At 46.0% G+C, this 16,877-nt stretch overlaps 1 protein-coding gene across 1 annotated transcript in view; it reads right to left on the bottom strand.

Annotated features, from left to right (window-relative positions):
• Positions 1–456: 456 nt before the first annotated feature.
• The window catches only part of SMIM35 (small integral membrane protein 35), a 61,582-nt gene continuing 45,161 nt past the window's right edge, over positions 457–16,877 (bottom strand). Inside the window, exon 5 of the mRNA XM_034665865.1 lies at positions 457–526. The gene's annotated coding sequence lies outside the window, so the exon portion shown is untranslated. The remainder of the gene's footprint in view (positions 527–16,877) is intronic.

The raw sequence follows: 16,877 nt of genomic DNA on the forward strand, positions 1-16,877 counted from the left end.
GGGACCACTCCCACATGGTCATCCAGTCCTGAGGAGATGTCTCCTCTTCGCTTTCTCCGAGGGAGCGCCCAGCTCCCACCCCGGGCACCGGAAAGAGCTACGAGGCTGTTGCTCAGCCTTGGCATTTGTCACTCCATCCCCCAGGCAGACCACTGGCCTCCCAGGATCACCCTCCAATTTTTTTCCCCGAAGGTCCCAACAGCCTCTGGGAAGAACTCAGACTTGGGGTTCTGGGCCAATGGAAGCAGATGAAAACCCCGACTCGGAGGTGAAGGCCAGCTCCACGAACTTGGAGGTCTTCAGATTGAACATCTGGGAAGAGGCGATGACACATCAGACCAGAGAATATGTCCAGCACCAGGTAGGCCCTGAAGAAATCTCAGTTTTCTTTCTTGGTGTTTCATCAGAGACACAAGTTGGCCTGTCCCAGCGTCCTTGCTGCTCAAGCCATTGACCCATATGGAATCCCGCCATCCTCGGTTCAGTTCAGCAAGCATTGGCTGCTCGGCACCAGGCCCCATAGCAGCTATTGGACGAGGGGCAGCAAGGAACAGAAAGGCAGGGAGCCTGCATTAGAAGAACTCAGCATATGTGTTCAGGCTGGGGCAGGGGTGAAACACTGAGGAATCAAGTTCTCTGCTGATAGTTTTATTTCTGGAGGGAAGGGGCAAGAGTGGCGTAAGACCTGGACTCTTCCCCCAATAGAGCTGGCCTTGGAGGCCTGCCCCTGCCCTTGACTTTGGCACCCGAACTTGGCCAGGCTCTGCCTTCTCCTGCCTCCTCGGAAGGAAGGAGACCCCTGTCCACACCATCCTTGCCCCTTCCCTCTAGCTCCCTGGCCCACGACTACCCCCCAACCCAGAGGCTACCAGCAGCACCCTAGGCCCAGGAGTCGATTTACCCTTTTACCGATCCCCAGTGGGGACCTCAGGCGGGCCACCAGGCCCATTCATACCCATTCACTTCCCACTTCCTGCTTATTTCCATCTGAGGTGGAATTTTACATAAAAAATACATTTGCCATGCAAACGAGCACAGGCCTCAAGGCAGCCAGAGGAAGGGAGCCAGGAGTGACAGAAACCTCACTCTTATTTTGAGACTGAAGTCCCAACTCTCTGCTGTCATGACTGCTCCAGCTGCCACCACCAAACTCCTTCCTGGGGCTCCAGATGGAAATGGGGTTCTTGCACATTCCATTCCCACCACCTTGTAATCACTCCCAGATCACCTCCTGAGCTCCCTCCGTGGAATCCCTGAGGACCCTTTCTCCCCTTTGCACCCCACTTCTGAGCTGCCCCATCACTCAGAGCACACCAGAGGGCCTTCCCTCTGGGCCTGAGGGGGCCAGACATAGACCCCATGCTCAGAGGCCAGGCAGGGCAGAGAGGAGACACTGAACCCACCCTCAAGGAGGAGTCAGCAGGAGAAAGGCCCTGAGCCAGATCCCATTCCCCCGCCCCCCAGCCCCTTGTCATTGTGCCCCTCTCTGAGCTCAGAGTACTCCAGCCACTGGCCCGGACCCACACCAGACCTCTGTCAACGTGCTCCTGGAGACTGTAAAGGGAGGCCAGGCAAGGGGGAGGTATTTTTTTTCAAGCCAAGAGAAACTGCCCATAAGACTAAACCAAGTCCCTGGTCCCCAGCTGGCCTCCCAGCCAACCCTAAGAAAGGCTTACAGGGGCCTCTGCTGGTGAAGCAACTCTGTGGCTCCCTATTTCCAGCAGATACTGGGCCTCTCCTCTGGGTAATGGGGACAGGAGATGGAGGAACGACAGGCACAGCCAGGAGGGAAGCCAGAAAATAAACAGGGGCGGGAAGCCTGAGGTTGGCCAGAGGACCCCTGATGACCCCGCAGCAGGGTCTGCACCTCAGAGAGTCTAGAACCAGAAACCCAGGAGCCAGTGTTTCTCTTAGTTGTGGGCTTTACTGCCCCTTTGTGTCTTGTTGGGAAGCAGCAGGGGACAGAGAGGAACGAAGCCCTGCCCTTCTCCCTGTAATTGTCATTGTGCTCCTGGCATCATCAAAAATCCATGATTAGTTCGGATAAACTAGGTTAGAAGTCTCTGGCAGAACCACCAGCACCCTCAGCACACGCTAGTCCCTCCCTTCCCCACCGCCGAACAGTGGGCAGTGGGCACTGGACCCTGCCCCCCAGGGTCTCCCAGGCCAGTGCTGTGGCGGAGTCCTCGTGGGTGGCCCCCCTGGGACACCCCGACCAGGTAGCTGCCCAGCTGTACCAAGATGGTTCCCAGGAGTGGGAAATAACACCATCTGGGAACAACTCTGACTATTTAGATGCCACCTGCTTCCAAAGAAGAATTTGACACAGCTGGTCTTCCTCATGATTCACCCACACCCCTTTCTCTGTAGTTCCCAGTTCCCCTCCTTGGGGAACGTCTGCAAACGTCAAATCCCACTTCCTTGTGACTGCCTTCTCTCACTGAGGGTGACAGTTTGGTGAGCCGGAGAGACTGCTCTCTTCCACCTGAACACACCCCCTTCTTCACTTGATCCTGGCGTGAGGTGATTTCAAGTCCCCTCACCCCCGTGGATTTCTCCACGACCAGCCCCACAGACACTGGGTGCCCTCTGAAGTGTGGGCTCAGAGCCAGGGCCCCATAGCCATATTTACATGGGCTCCTCCTTCAGATAAAACCAACCAGTCGTTCACTGGAACTACCCATTGGGTTGCTCCTATTTCCACAGAACTGGAGCTGCTGCAGACAGACCAGCAATCCCGACAGCCATGTGGGGCTTGAGCCCCGCAGAGGCAAACACGAGCCCACCTGCACACAGCTGGAGTCAAACATTCACAGAGTGAGGATGAACCAGAAGCACACTACAGGGAGCAGGACTCCCACATTCAGACAGGAATGTCTTCACCCCCCCCCTCCAATCCATCTGAGAAGGCTTTCTGCAGGAGGGGGTGAGATTCCAGAAGGTTCTAGAGAGACAAGCAGTAAGACAGCCTGGCATTCTGGGGCTGTCACGGCGAGCTTGATAGGCCTGGAAGGAAAGGAACATTCAGAGCAGTGAGTGTGCAGTGGTCTGTGGAGTGGACTTTGAGATCAGATAGTCATGGATGCACAGCTCTTCCAGGTACATACCTTAGGATACGTCTTTGGGCAAGTTACTGTCTCAGCACCCCAGCTTCCTCATCCATAAAATGGGGATAATTGTTCCTCTCAAATAAAGTATTTATGTCCATTCAGTGACATCGTTTGTTTAAAACATTCGGCACAGGACCTGGTACATAGTGCCCACCGATAAATAAGTCCCCATTATGACATGACTATAATTTCTAAGTTTGGCTGAACAACAAATAGTGCTCTGAGCAGGTGTGGAGAGGATTAAGATGTGTTGTTTGAATCCAAAGCCCAAACAGAAGGGTCCTTCCCTGGCAGCTTGGAGGAGAAAGCCCGGGGCTAAGACTCAGGGCTGAGCTTCTGTTGCAGCTCTCTGACTTCTAAGCAACTTCTTCCCCAGGCCCCCAGAGCTCCGCTTTCTCATCTTTAGAAAGTGAGGTCCCTTTCAAGTCCAAGGAGCCTAGTAATCTCTAAGTAGAGGGATCTGGCACAAGAAAAGAAAGCCAAGACAGGTAATCAGGTGGTTTAGATCTCCTGGTGGAAGAGCAGAAAAACTGAGGATCTGACAGAAACAGGGTCACAGTTTGAGAAGGATGAAAATACCCTCAAATGTTGTCCAGACCAACAGGAGCAGAAAAACGATCAGAAACCAGGCAGAAAGCAAAAACACCTGCAGTGGGCAATAAATGAAAATTTTGAGTAGAAATTATATACATATATTCATGGTGAAAAATAACAAAGGCACCAGGAAATGAAAACTCACATTTTGCAAAGCACTTGAAACAGACAGGTATTATTTCACTTTATCCTCAGAACACAGTTGCACGCAGTTAGTATTACTCTCCCTTTTTGCAACAAAGCAGCAAAGACTCAAAGAAATAAGCTCCCCGGTGGCAACGGCTTATGAGGGATAGAACTAATGCTCAAAGCCCCGCTTTCAGCCACCACCTTTCTCTGCTGTTACCATTATACTTTTAAATGTTCTTGAATATCAATACGCTGTTTTAATAATAAAGTGGAACGTGTTAAGTTTGTGCATTCTTGTTAGAGCCTTCGCATTCTTTACAACCCAGGGTATTTTTAAAAAAATATTTTGATGCAATTCTTTTCCTAGCTTAATTTTTTTTTCAGCTGTTCCAGATGTGTTTTTATCAAAGCAGATGAAAAGTGGGAAGTCACTGAAGGTAAACGCTGGCAGGTCCCCAGATTAATCACATTGTGTTTTGCCAACTGTCACCGAGAGATAGGCGTTTATATTGTCTGCTCAGTGAAAGGGAAATTTATGTATTTTGAATTTTTTTTGCTTTTCAAACGTGAATCATTAAAAAAGATACAAAGTTATCCAGACTTTAAACCTAGTTAACATGAGAAACTTCAGCTCTCTGAGCAGGTGGCTGCATTATTCCATTTCTCCTACAGGCGATTCAAAGTTTAGAAAGAAAACATGAGCTTTTCTGCTTTTTGGCTCTCAAAAGACTTCTCAGTTTAGAGCAAATTAATCTAAAGGAATATGGGGTTTTTCCTATGCATACGGATGTTAAGACTTTGAATAATCACATTTGCAAAGTGCTTTCTCTTTATCTCATCTATCATCTAGCCCTTGGGATATCCAAGGTAGGAGGAATAGGTCAACAGTCTCAGGAAAGCCCAGAGAGGCTCCAAGTCCCGGTAGTGGCCTGGCGGAGACTGGCTGCGGCTGAAGGGCCTCCAAGACCCCACTTCAGAACGTTAATGGTCCATCCCAAACAGCCTGAGAGGCCCTTAGTAACTATGAGCAACATATAATTTGTCCTGATGTTCCTGGTAGTTCCTGTTAATGCCCCTCTAATCACAGAAACACTGAGGTAGGGCAGGATAAGGTTTCCAGAGGATCTCCAGAATCATCCCTGAAAACACCCAGATTCCACTAGCCTTTGGGCTGTGACTGCCCTTTGGACCACCCAGAAGAAAACTGCATTCCAAACTGGAGTAACTCCTAGATCCCTTTCTCGAGTAAAAAAGAAGACTCAGGCCCACTACTTAAGGTTAGTGCATGGATCATTTTGCTGGGATGTGTTCCCTTCCATTTAACAAATCAAAGCCCACTCACTCAGCCCCTAAAATCCTGCTTCATTTTTATAATGTGCAAGCATTTATTTACTGTGCGTCTGTCATGTTCCAAGGACTGCTAAGGCCACTAAAATAGAGCAGGAGAAGCTCAACATTGTAATGTCCTCGTGGACCTTCCCCTCTACCCTCATCCTCCTCATCTTAGGGCTTTGCTACCAGAAAAGAACAGCTAATGTATATTGAAACTTCTTTACGTGCAGCATCTTAGTTAATTGCCACACCAACCTTACGAATAGATATTTTTATTCCCATTTTACAGAGGAGGAAGCAATCGGGTCTCAAAAAGGATAATTTGCCTAAGACCACATAGCTAGTAAGTGCTGGAAATGGGGTTTGAATCCAATCTGTTTGACCTTCTGGAACTACTTTTAATGCTACTCGGTGCTCCCCCATACAGTCTCCCCATTCAGTGCCAACTTCATAGAAGTCTTACTGGTCATTCAGTCTTCCAGAAAATTCATGAAGTTTTAATTAGGTCTGTTCTCTAAGAGATTCTTGGAGAGTGTTACTTGACAAATCTTTGTATAAACAAGTTTGCAATGTTCTCTACGGTTGGTTTTCTGTTCTAAGCTAGCTTCCTTATCTATAAAGCAATATAACATCATGTTAAGAATGCAGAGTAGAATGGCGTGCCTGGGTGTTACACTTGGTTAAGTGTCCAATTCTCAGTTTAGGGTCAGGTTGTGATCCCAGGGTCGTGAGATTGAGCCCCACGTTGGGCTCCACACTCAGCGTGGAGTCTGCTTGGGATTCTCTCTCTCTCTCCCTCTCCCCTTACCCCCACCCCTGCCCCGTTCTCACTTTCTCTCTCTCAAATAAATAAATAAATCTTAAAAAAAAAAAAAAGAATGTAGACTATGGTTGAGAAAAAAAAAGATAACAGCCTAGGCTGGAAATCTGATGATATTACTTACAAATGTACTATCTGAATCTGTTCCTTCATCTGTAAAAGAGAGGTTATAATAATACCCATCGCACAGGTTGTAATGTCCCATTATTGTCCCATGGAGTTTTAATCCTTATAACTTATAACCACCACACTCATAACCCTCTGACACCAGATGTGTGGGTTTCTCCCCTCACACACACCAAGCAATTCTGTGACACCAGCTGGGTGTGCTACAATTTAACTCGATTCTGATGCTAGCTACCTGGAGGTAGCAACACATCCCACAGGTTGAAGGCTCGGTCCCACCAGAAGCCCCCACCCCCAGCTTCAGCTGCCGATCAGAAGTAGCGGGTCTCCAGGTTACACACAGCTTCTGTCCAATGTGGCTGCATATTGGAGGTTCCTGTGACCTCCTTCCCCTCAGATTGAATTATTTGCTAAAATGGCTCACAGAACTCAGGGATAACACTTACGTTTGCCAGTTTATGAAAGGATGCGGAAACGGATAGAGATGAACAGCCAGATGAAGAGATACATAGGGCGAGTCTAGGAGGGGGGAACTAAGCACAGAAGCTTCCGTCCTTATGGAGTTGGGGCACCTCAGCCTCCCAGCATGTGGATGTGCTCACCAAGCTGGAAGTTCCCTGAACCCCATGCAATTGGGATTTAAGGCGCAATCAATTAATACCTCCATTTCCAGCCTCTCCCTAGAGAATAGCAGACGTGTTCTAATCATAGCTTGGCCTTTCTGGCAACCAGCCCCCATCCAGGAGCCCATCCAGAATTGCCTCATTAGAACAAAAGACATTCTTATCACCCAGGAAATTTCAAGGGTCTGAGAAGCCCTGTGTCAGGAACCAGGGTCAAAGACTAAGTATCAGAACAAAAGATTCTCCTAGCACCCCTATTTACAAGGGTTTCAGGAGCCCTATGTCAGAAATTGGGGCCGAGACCAAGATACATATTTCTTACTATTTCCCAACGTATTTCATTCAATCTGGACAGTATGACTTTTATCTGAACTCATTGCCAACATCTAGAAATCCAAAAAAGTCTGGTCTCCCTTCCAAGATTGGCCAATACTTTGTCCATAATGTGCACTCAGTAAATACTCACTAATCAATTGATATAACTTTTCTGCATCCCCCTCACAACGTCTAATACAAGTCCAAGCAATCAGTTAGTCAGTCAGCAAGTCTTTGTCGAATCTCTACGATGTGCCAGTCAGGAATTACTGAATAGCTGAATTGCTCCCACTGATATCCCCATCACAAAACACATCACTGTGAGGAGCACCCACCCACAGGGCCAGCGGAGGATGAACCAGGATGACATGTGCAGAGCCACTGCATGGGCTCAGAGCTCAGTAGATGTTCACCATCAGACTTACAGAACATCAGAGCTAGAAAGAACCTCAGAAAGCCTCTTTTCTGAATCATTCATTTAAACTTCTGAGTCTGGGGTAACCCTCTGACACCTTGTGGTAGAGTCTTTGAGAAGCCAGGACTCAAAAGACCTGCTTCCTGTACCTGGCCTTCCCTCCCAGGCCTCAGCCCACACCTTGGAGTCTGCAGACTGCCCAAGGCTGCTTTGGTTCAACACCAAACCACAGGCCCTGGTATACCAAGATTAAAGCTTCAAGGCAAACCACAAGGTTAACCAGTCAGCTAGCCTCAGCCCTGGCTGGAACCAGCATGGCCCCATCTGCTCTGGGTCCCAGTTTTGGCGTGAGAAGTGTGGAAGGCCAGAGAGCCCTCCTGTGCAGCCACCGCCCCCTCCTCCCAGTGCTAGCTGCCCTGGCTTTCCACTCACCCCAGGCGTCTGGAGGATCTAGTTCTCCCAGTCTGCACTGGGGCCAAAGCCGATGTGACGCAATGCAGCTCCAGTCATCAGCCCCAAGTTCAGTTTAATTATCCACATGGGCAGATGACACAGAGGGGCTAAGGAGGGTAATTACCCGGGTGCGGTGACAGAGCCCAGGTGACTAAGAGAATGCTTTGCTCTAGCTGCAGAGAACTGCAGAGAAAATTGCCAGGAGCCCACCCTGTCTGGCCCTCCAGGACACCGTTCCCGTGAGGTCTTCCACGGCACCCCTGGGGCCTCCATGGGAATAGGATCCCCAAGGGGGCAGGGCCTGCACACAAATGTATGAGTTGCCTGCATCACTTGTGCCTTTCCAAAATAGAGTTCAGTCCAGACACACCAGCCCAGAGACCAGCCCATGGGTGTGTCTTCCCTGATTTGTCTTCCCTAAGAGGACATGCTAAGAAGGAGCATATCCATTCATTCGTTCGTCACACACACACACACACACACACACACACACACACACACACACACAATGTAACTACTTTATTGAGATAGAATTCACATTCCATACAATTCACCCACTTCAAGTGCACAACCCAATGCCGTCTGGTATATTCACAGTTATGCAACTATTACCACAATCAATTTTAGAACATTTTTCTCACCCCAAAAAGAAACACCCTACTCATTAGCGGTACTCTCCATTTCTCCCCAACTTCCTTCTCTCAGTCATAGGCAACCATCAGTCTTTCTGTCTCAGTCGATTTGTCTATTCTGGACATTTCCTATAAATGGAAACATACAATATGTGGCCTTCTGTGACTGGCTTCTTTCACTCATCATAGTATTTTCAAGACTCATTCACGCTATAGCTTGTATCAATACTTCTTCATTCCTGGGGCACCTGGCTGGCTCAGTCAGTAGAGTGTGGGACTCTTGATCTCAGGGCTGTGAGTTCGAGCCCCATGTTGGGTGTAAAGATCACTTAGAAATAAAATCTTAAAAAAAATACTTCATTTCTTTTTATTGCGGAATAATATTCCCTTGTATGATTATACCACCCCTAGTTGGTCTACTTGTCAATTGATGGGCATTTGGGTTGTAGTTATTGGGTTATTGTCCGTTGATGGGCACTTGTTGGCTATTACAAGTCATGCTGCTGTGCACATTTATATACAAGCATTTGTGTGGACTTATGCTTTCAGTTTTGTTGGGCATATACCCAGGAGTGGAATTGCTGGGGCATATGATAATTCCACATTTAACCTTTTATGAAACTTTTCCACAAAAGATTTTGAAGGACAATTTACCACTGTATTTGCGATGAAGGTCACACCCAGGTGGAAGTAAGTTGTATTTGAAGAGCATATTGTATGATGGATAATTTTGCTTTGTCTAACCTGGCGTAGTTAGGTAGGGTCTACTCAATTCCTTCATTTAAAATCTATCTAGAAATCTTTCACTTAAGACATTGTGGAAATGCCATTAAAAAAATGAGCTAAGGATTACTGAATCCACCATATGGAGTGAAAATGGGTAACATAGAACCAACTCCAAGAAGCCAGAAAACAGGAGTTAATATCAACAAGAAGTTCATCTTTCTCCAGGATTCCAGTTTGGATCCTCCATATTCTGTGGTGGTCCCTTCCCTGGGGGCCTCTTTCGAGTGTCTCAAACTACACGTCTCTTAGTTAGACTTCACTATGCAATCACTTACTTGTGTCTAGACTTTATTTTGCTAATCAATGTACATGCTTGATAAAAATCCAGATTTTATAAGAAAATCCACGTCATTTGTTTTGCTAAGGACTTGCTTCTAATCAATCCCTTCTCCAAAAATATTCGAAGCAATCAGTATTATCCCTAGGATATCTCTGCTAGGGTAAATTGGTGTGCAAGTAACAGAAAAACTCACTAGCTTAGGGAAAAAAAACAACAACAACTCCGTAGCATGAAAAAAAATTAAATGATTGAAGCTAGGTGCATGGAGATTGAGAGGTGTCCATGCTTCTATTTCTTGAACAGCATGGTAGTTGCAAGGATGTTCACCCCGGAATAGCTCATTAGGCTAAGTATTAGCTTTGTGAGGTTTCTCTGTATCTGTGTTATTTTTTTTTCCGAAAAAAAGGAATAAAAATAAAATTTATTACCTTACATCAAAGGAAGTCCTCAGTGAGCATAGGCTCCAGAACTGGTGGGTTCAGTTCAACAATGCCATCCTCAGAGTACATACCTTTCAGCCAATTCGCCCGGCCAACATCTCAGCCAGCCCAATAGCATTCTGGGAAACAGAAAGCATGGGCTCCTAAAGCTTGCTTTTAAGCCATCCAATTTGATTCTTCAGAATAGCAGCATGCTGAATAGCACCTCAGAACTTGTTAACAAAAATGTAGATTGTCTGGACTTATCCCAGACCTGCTGGACCAGGAACTCTGGCAATGGGACCTAAGATCCTCTATTTTTCCAAGCTCCATAACTGATTCTGATGGGCTCAGGTTGGAGAACCATGGCGGAGAGCTGGGAGACACTTCCAGGTCCCGAGACCGCCCAACCACTCAGCTTTCACATCTCCAGTAGGTTTTCTCTGTCCTATTAGCCATAATTTGGTCATACGTCTACTCCTGGACCCAATCCCAGTCAAGGGTGGTGGAATTACATTGACTGGCTTTAGACTAGTAATCTGGTATGGAGTAAGAGAATAATTGACTATGTTTCTTCTCTCTTCTCTCTCTCTCTCTTCTCTCTCTCTCTGTATCTCCTACCATTTTGATGGGTTATACTGCTCATCTTCCAGTCAAAGGAGTAACTTCCTAATGGGTTGAACTGATGCCAGAGTTCATTTTTGGAACGCAAAAATTAAGCTTTTGAAGTAACAATTAAACACACTTGTATTAAAAAAAAAAAAAAAAGATTATGAAGGCCTCCTATGTGCCAGGCCCAGGCTGGGTGCTGGGTATTCTGACCAAATCTGGTGAAAATACCTGATCAGACTCTAGTGAACAAAACAGATGTGATTCCTGTCTTCATGGAGTTCAAATTCTAAAAGGAAGACAGGCAGTAAGCAGGTAAAAGTAAGTAAGCAGAATCATTACTCATCAATGGAAGGAAAACCAATGAATCAGGGTGGAAAGAGGGAGTTGCTTTGGATAGGGCAGTCAGGCAGGGTCCCCGAGGAAGAGCCAGTCAGGCAAACTGAAGGCTTGTTTTAGGTAGAGGGAAGAGCTCAGTGAGTTTGAGGAACCAAAACAAGAGCATCATGGTGGGAGTGGGATGAGCAAGGACAAGAGTGGTTCTAGGGCCTACAGATCACAGGCAGCGCTCTGAATTTTATTCTGCGTGCAGTGAAAATCCATTGTGTCCTTTTCAGTAAGTGGCAGTGGGCAGTGCTAGTAGCATGAGCTGATACTTTTTTTTTCTTTTTTAATTTATTTTTATTTTTATTTATTTTTTAAATAAACTCTACACCCAACATGGGGCTCAGACTCACAACCCTGAGATCAAGCGTCACATGCTCTACTGACTGAGCCAGCCAGGCGTCTCCTTTTCTTTAAAAAAATCAGATTTAGTGAACTAGAATTTACACACAATAAACTTCACTTTTCTAGAACGTGAAGTTTGATGAGCTTTGACAAATACACCGCTGTGTAGCTACAACTGCAATCAAAATACACAGTATTTCCATCTCCCCACAATCAGTCCTCTGTCCACACCCCAGCCCCTGACAACCCCAGATTCATTTTTTTGTGCTTTTCTCAAATGTCACATAAATGTGTAATCATAAATATATACTACTTTGTGTGTGGCTTCATTCACTTGGCCTGATGTTTTTGAGATTAATCCGTGTTGGTAGATGGAAATAGTTTGTTTCTTCTTTATTGCTGGTGGTATTCCATTATATGGATATGCCACAATTTGTCCCTTGACTAGCTGATTGACATTTGGATCACTTTTAGTGGCTAACATGAATAGAACATCTATGAATATTCATGAACATCTTTGTATGAACATGTTTTCTTTTCTCTTGAGTAAATATCTAGGAGTGGAATCACTAGGTCAGATGGCAAGTTTATGTTTAAATTTATTTAAAAAAAAATACTAAACTGGGGTGCCTGGGTGGCTCAGTCGTTAAGTGTCCAACTCTTGATCTGGGCTCAGGTCATGAGCTCAGGGTCATGGGATTGAGCCCCGCACTGGGTTACACGCTCAGCGCAGAGTCTGCTTGGGATGCTTTCTCTCCCTCTGCCCCTCCCCCCAACCATGCTTTCTCTAAATAAATAAATAAATATAAAATCTTTTTTAAAAATACCAAACTGTTCTCTACAATGATTTTACCACTTTGCAGCCCCACCAGCAATGGATGAGAATTCCAGTTCTTCTGCATGCTCACCAACACTTGGTGAGGTCTGTCTTTTAATTCAGCTATTCTAGTGGGTGTGTGGTTGTATTTCAATGTGGTTTCAATTTGCATTTCTCTAATATCTGATGACGTTGAGCATCTTTTCATGTGCTGATTGGCATTTCCATGTTTTCTTTGGTGAAGTGTATGTTCAAATCTTTTTGTTCCACCTTCCTATTTTTACCGAGTTGTTTCTTTCTTCATTATTGAGCTGGTAGAGTCCTCTTACAGTCTGAATACAGGTTGACACTCTGGATATATGTTTTCAAGTGTTTTCTCCAATCTGTGGCTTATTTTTTCATTTTCTTGACGGCGTATTTTAAAGAGCAGTTTGTTTTTTTATTATATCCAGTATATGAATTTTTTCCTTTATGGTTTGTGTTTTGCATTACTTATCTAAAAATCTTTGCCTGACCCAAGAGATTTTCCCCCTATTTTCCTCTAGAATTTTTATAGTTTTAGCTTTCACATTTAGATCTATGATCCCTTTCAAGTTAATGTTTGCTTATGGTGTGAAGTAAGGGTCAAGGTCCATTTGATTTTCATTGTGGATGTCCGATTGTTCTAGTACCCTTTGTTGAAAAGATTATCTTTTTTTTTTATATTATGTTAATCACCATACAGTACATCCCCAGATTCCGATGTAAAGTTTGATGCTTCATTAGTTGCGTATAACACCCAGTGCACCATGCAATACGTGCCCTCCTTACTACCCATCACCAGTCTATCCCATTCCCCCACCCCCTCCCCTCTGAAGTCTTCAGTTTGTTTCTCATAGTCCATAGTCTCTCATGTTTCATTCCCCCTTCTGATTACCCCCCTTTTCTTTATCCCTTTCTTCCCCTACCGATCATCCTAGTTCTTATGTTCCATAGATGAGAGAAATCATATGATAATTGTCTTTCTCTGCTTGACTTATTTCACTTAGCATTATCTCCTCCAGTGCCGTCCATGTTGCAGCAAATGTTGAGAATTCGTTCTTTCTGATAGCTGAGTAATATTCCATTGTATATATGGACCACAGCTTCTTAATCCAGTCATCTGTTGAAGGGCATCTCGGCTCCTTCCATGATTTGGCTATTGTGGACAATGCAGCTATGAACATTGGGGTGCATATGGCCCTTCTCTTTACTACGTCTGTATCTTTGGGGTAAACACCCAGTAGTGCAATGGCTGGGTCATAGGGTAGTTCAATTTTTAACTTTTTAAGGGACCTCCACACTGTTTTCCAGAGTGGCTGTACCAACTTGCATTCCCACCAACAATGTAGGAGGGATCCCCTTTCTCCACATCCTCTCCAACAATTGTTGTTTCTTGCCTTGTCTATCTTTGCCATTCTAACTGGCGTAAGGTGGTATCTCAGTGTGGTTTTGATTTGAATTTCCCTGATGGCTAATGATTTTGAACATTTTTTCATGTGTCTGTTAGCCATTTGTATGTCTTCATTGGAAAAGTGTCTGTTCATATCTTCTGCCCATTTTATGATTTGTTTATTTGTTTCTCGTGTATTGAGTTTGAGAAGTTCTTTGTAGATCTTGGATACCAGTCCTTTATCTGTGGTGTCCTTTGCAAATATATTCTCCCATTCCGTGGGCTGTCTCTTAGTTTTTTTGACTGTTTCCTTGGCTGTGCAGAAGCTCTTTATCCTGATAAAGTCCCATAAGTTCATTTTATCTTTTATTTCTCTTGCCTTTGGAGATGTGTCATAAAAAGGTTGCTCTGGCCGATGTCATAGAAGTTGTTGCCTATGTTCTCCTCTAGAATTTTGATGGATTCCTGTCTCACATTGAGGTCTTTCAGAAAAGATTATCTTTTACCCATTGAATTACCTTAGCATCTTTGTCAAAAACTCAATTGACCATCTGAACCTAGAGATCTCTTTCAGCTTCTCTGGTGAGGAGTGAGAGAGGCTGGGAAAGGGAAAGGCCAAGACAGAGGTGGGACAGAGGAAGGGATACCATTGACTGAATCCACACCTAGTGGGTATGCCTGGATGGAATCAATTAGGAGCCCAGGGAGCCAGAGGTAGAAAGACCAAGAGAGCATCAAGGGAGGGAAAAGAGAAGAGAAAGGCACCCTTCTGTCATCGATAGGAACAACGACAGCGACACAGAACAGTGCTTGGAGCTTAGGGATAATTAATTAATGAGTCCAGGTAACTCACCACAGATGAGAATCAGAGCGCAGAAAAGACTTTAGATTACCTACAGCAATGGTTCTCAATCTCGGTCTCATACCAGCATCACTGATACTTAGGTCTCCCCCCAAATGAATCTCTGGAAGTGAATTCTGGGCATTGGTATTTTCAAAGCACTTCCTTGGTTTTAATTAACATCCAGGCCTGAGATCCCCTGTTCTAGTCCCACTTCATCTTACAGAGGAGGAAGTTGAGAAGCAAGAGTGGGGCAGAGGCTAGAACAGGAATTCCTGGGACTCAGGGGGTTCCCAGGATGCAGGATGTTCGGTTCTAAAGCCAGGGGAGTCCCAGCACATGGGACTTTTGGTGCCAAAACCGGGAAAGTCCTGGGTAAACCAGGAGAGTTGGTCATTCTACCTAAAATGTTCATCTCCCTATCTTCAGTAGCTCTTTCCACTTAAAATGATAGAATAGGTAATCAGCGAATCCTGGACAACCAACTAGGTATCTTGCTATTTGATCAAACCCATAATGTGGTAGAGCTTTTGTTTCTAGCTGCGCCTCAGGACGTGACATCTCCCTGATTCAAATACACACAGTCAGTCAATTAGCCTCTGAGCGGCCAGAAGTCAGTGTGGAAGTAGCTGGTCTCAGGAGAGGCCACACCTAGCTTTGCTCGGACATGTTTCCACACTGGCTTCCTGCCTCTGTTTGGGGAAGTAGGGGCTTCTCTCCCATCCCCCTAAGACAAGCTTTCACATTGCCATGTACCTCTCCTCTGAGGCACTTAACACAATCGTAAGCTCATATTTGTGTGATGACCTGTCTGATGTCTGTGGAGATTTTAGACTTGGTGAGGATGGGGCCATGTCCATTTCAGCTCATCACTGCCTCTCACTACTTAGCACACTATCTGGCACGTAGTAGGTGCTCAACAAATGGGTAAATGCAGCCATGCATGCATGAATGACTAATGAATAGCATGACCTATTATTACGCCCAACGAACAACACTGACATGTATCTGTGTATCACCAGGAAATTTCAAACCAGCAGGGGCTAAGTGTTAAGTCCTTGCCCAGTGGGGCCCACACTGTTAGGATAAATGTAATCCACATTCATCTGAAATATAGAGGAACAGGAATGATAATGAGGGTGGTGATGCTTCTCTTTGCTACCTGCTTCCTGAGACATGGCTGCTTCTGCTCAATCCATATTCAGCCCCTGCACCTCCCTAACTCCATGACCTCTGACACCTTTATTAGTATCTGTGACATTCAGGGCTTGCCAGGCAGGGTCACATTCCTAGTACCTCATTGCAGATGGCACACGGACTTATCATCATTATCATCAGATCTTCAGCGAACATCCCTGTGTTCTAGTCACCGTGCTGAAAGATGGAGAAGCAGGGGCTGTGCTGGGGGCCCTTGAGATAACAGTGACAAATAAGGCCAATTCCTGACTGAGCATGTTTTACCATTCTGCCGGTCGGAGAGATAAGATATGTACTTAGAAAAAGCTTATCAGACAGTGGGGTAGTTTATAATAAATGCCAGAGACGTGGTACAGTTGATAAGTGGTGCCCAGTTTAGGGGAGGGAGGGTAGAAGATAAAACTTTGGTTTGGGGGTGGGAGGGCTGGCGTAGTCTCCATCGTGTTGCCCCCATTCTCCATGCTCAGACACCCGTCCTTGGCCCTCATTCCCATCCTCCACTACATTGCCAACTCAAAGGGGACAGGAAAGCGGTATCTTGGAGGAAATGCTTGCCATGTCCCACTGATCAGATGCAACGCCTTGTGCCTTATAGGCATTCATTAGAATGAGTGAGTGAGTCAAGACCACCCCAACTGCACCCATCACCTCAGATATAATGAGGTGATGCAGTCCCCCTGGGGCTCACCCTCCTGAACCTAGTGAGGAACACCCAGGGGATGACTCATCGCGGTGAGTCCTTTCCTGGGAAGTGGCCTGGAGAGCAACCTCCCACGGTGCTCGCTCAGACTTCCAGTACTTGGCTTAGGGCGCCACCTGGTGACCCCTCTAGGCAAAGTGCTCCTGCTCATGCCACCTCCTTCCCCAACGCTGGCCAGCCTTGGAATCCTCCAGGCTGAGAACCATCAGAGACCAGGACCCCAAGGTCCCAGTTGCGCAAAAGAGCAGAATCAACCATCTTCCAACATCCCCTCCTATATTCCTGCTGTGTGGCCTTGGCCCTGAGCAAATTCTTAAGGAAAAATGACACCTGTATGTCAGGTTCTTAAATGTCCCTGAAGCATCCAGCTGTCTGGGGTTACCCTCTGCTTCCCAGGCCATGTATAGGGGGGTCCAGGGGCACTCTCCACATTTCCAAGGATTCTGGAGGAGGACTTACATTTCCCAGCATGACCTCCAGATCTGCACTTTCTTCTGCTGGTGTCAGAACTCACACTCCCTGCTCTGGGTATTACGTGC

Source organism: Ailuropoda melanoleuca, chromosome 8 (assembly GCF_002007445.2).
Source record: "Ailuropoda melanoleuca isolate Jingjing chromosome 8, ASM200744v2, whole genome shotgun sequence".
Classification (NCBI taxonomy): domain Eukaryota; kingdom Metazoa; phylum Chordata; class Mammalia; order Carnivora; family Ursidae; genus Ailuropoda; species Ailuropoda melanoleuca.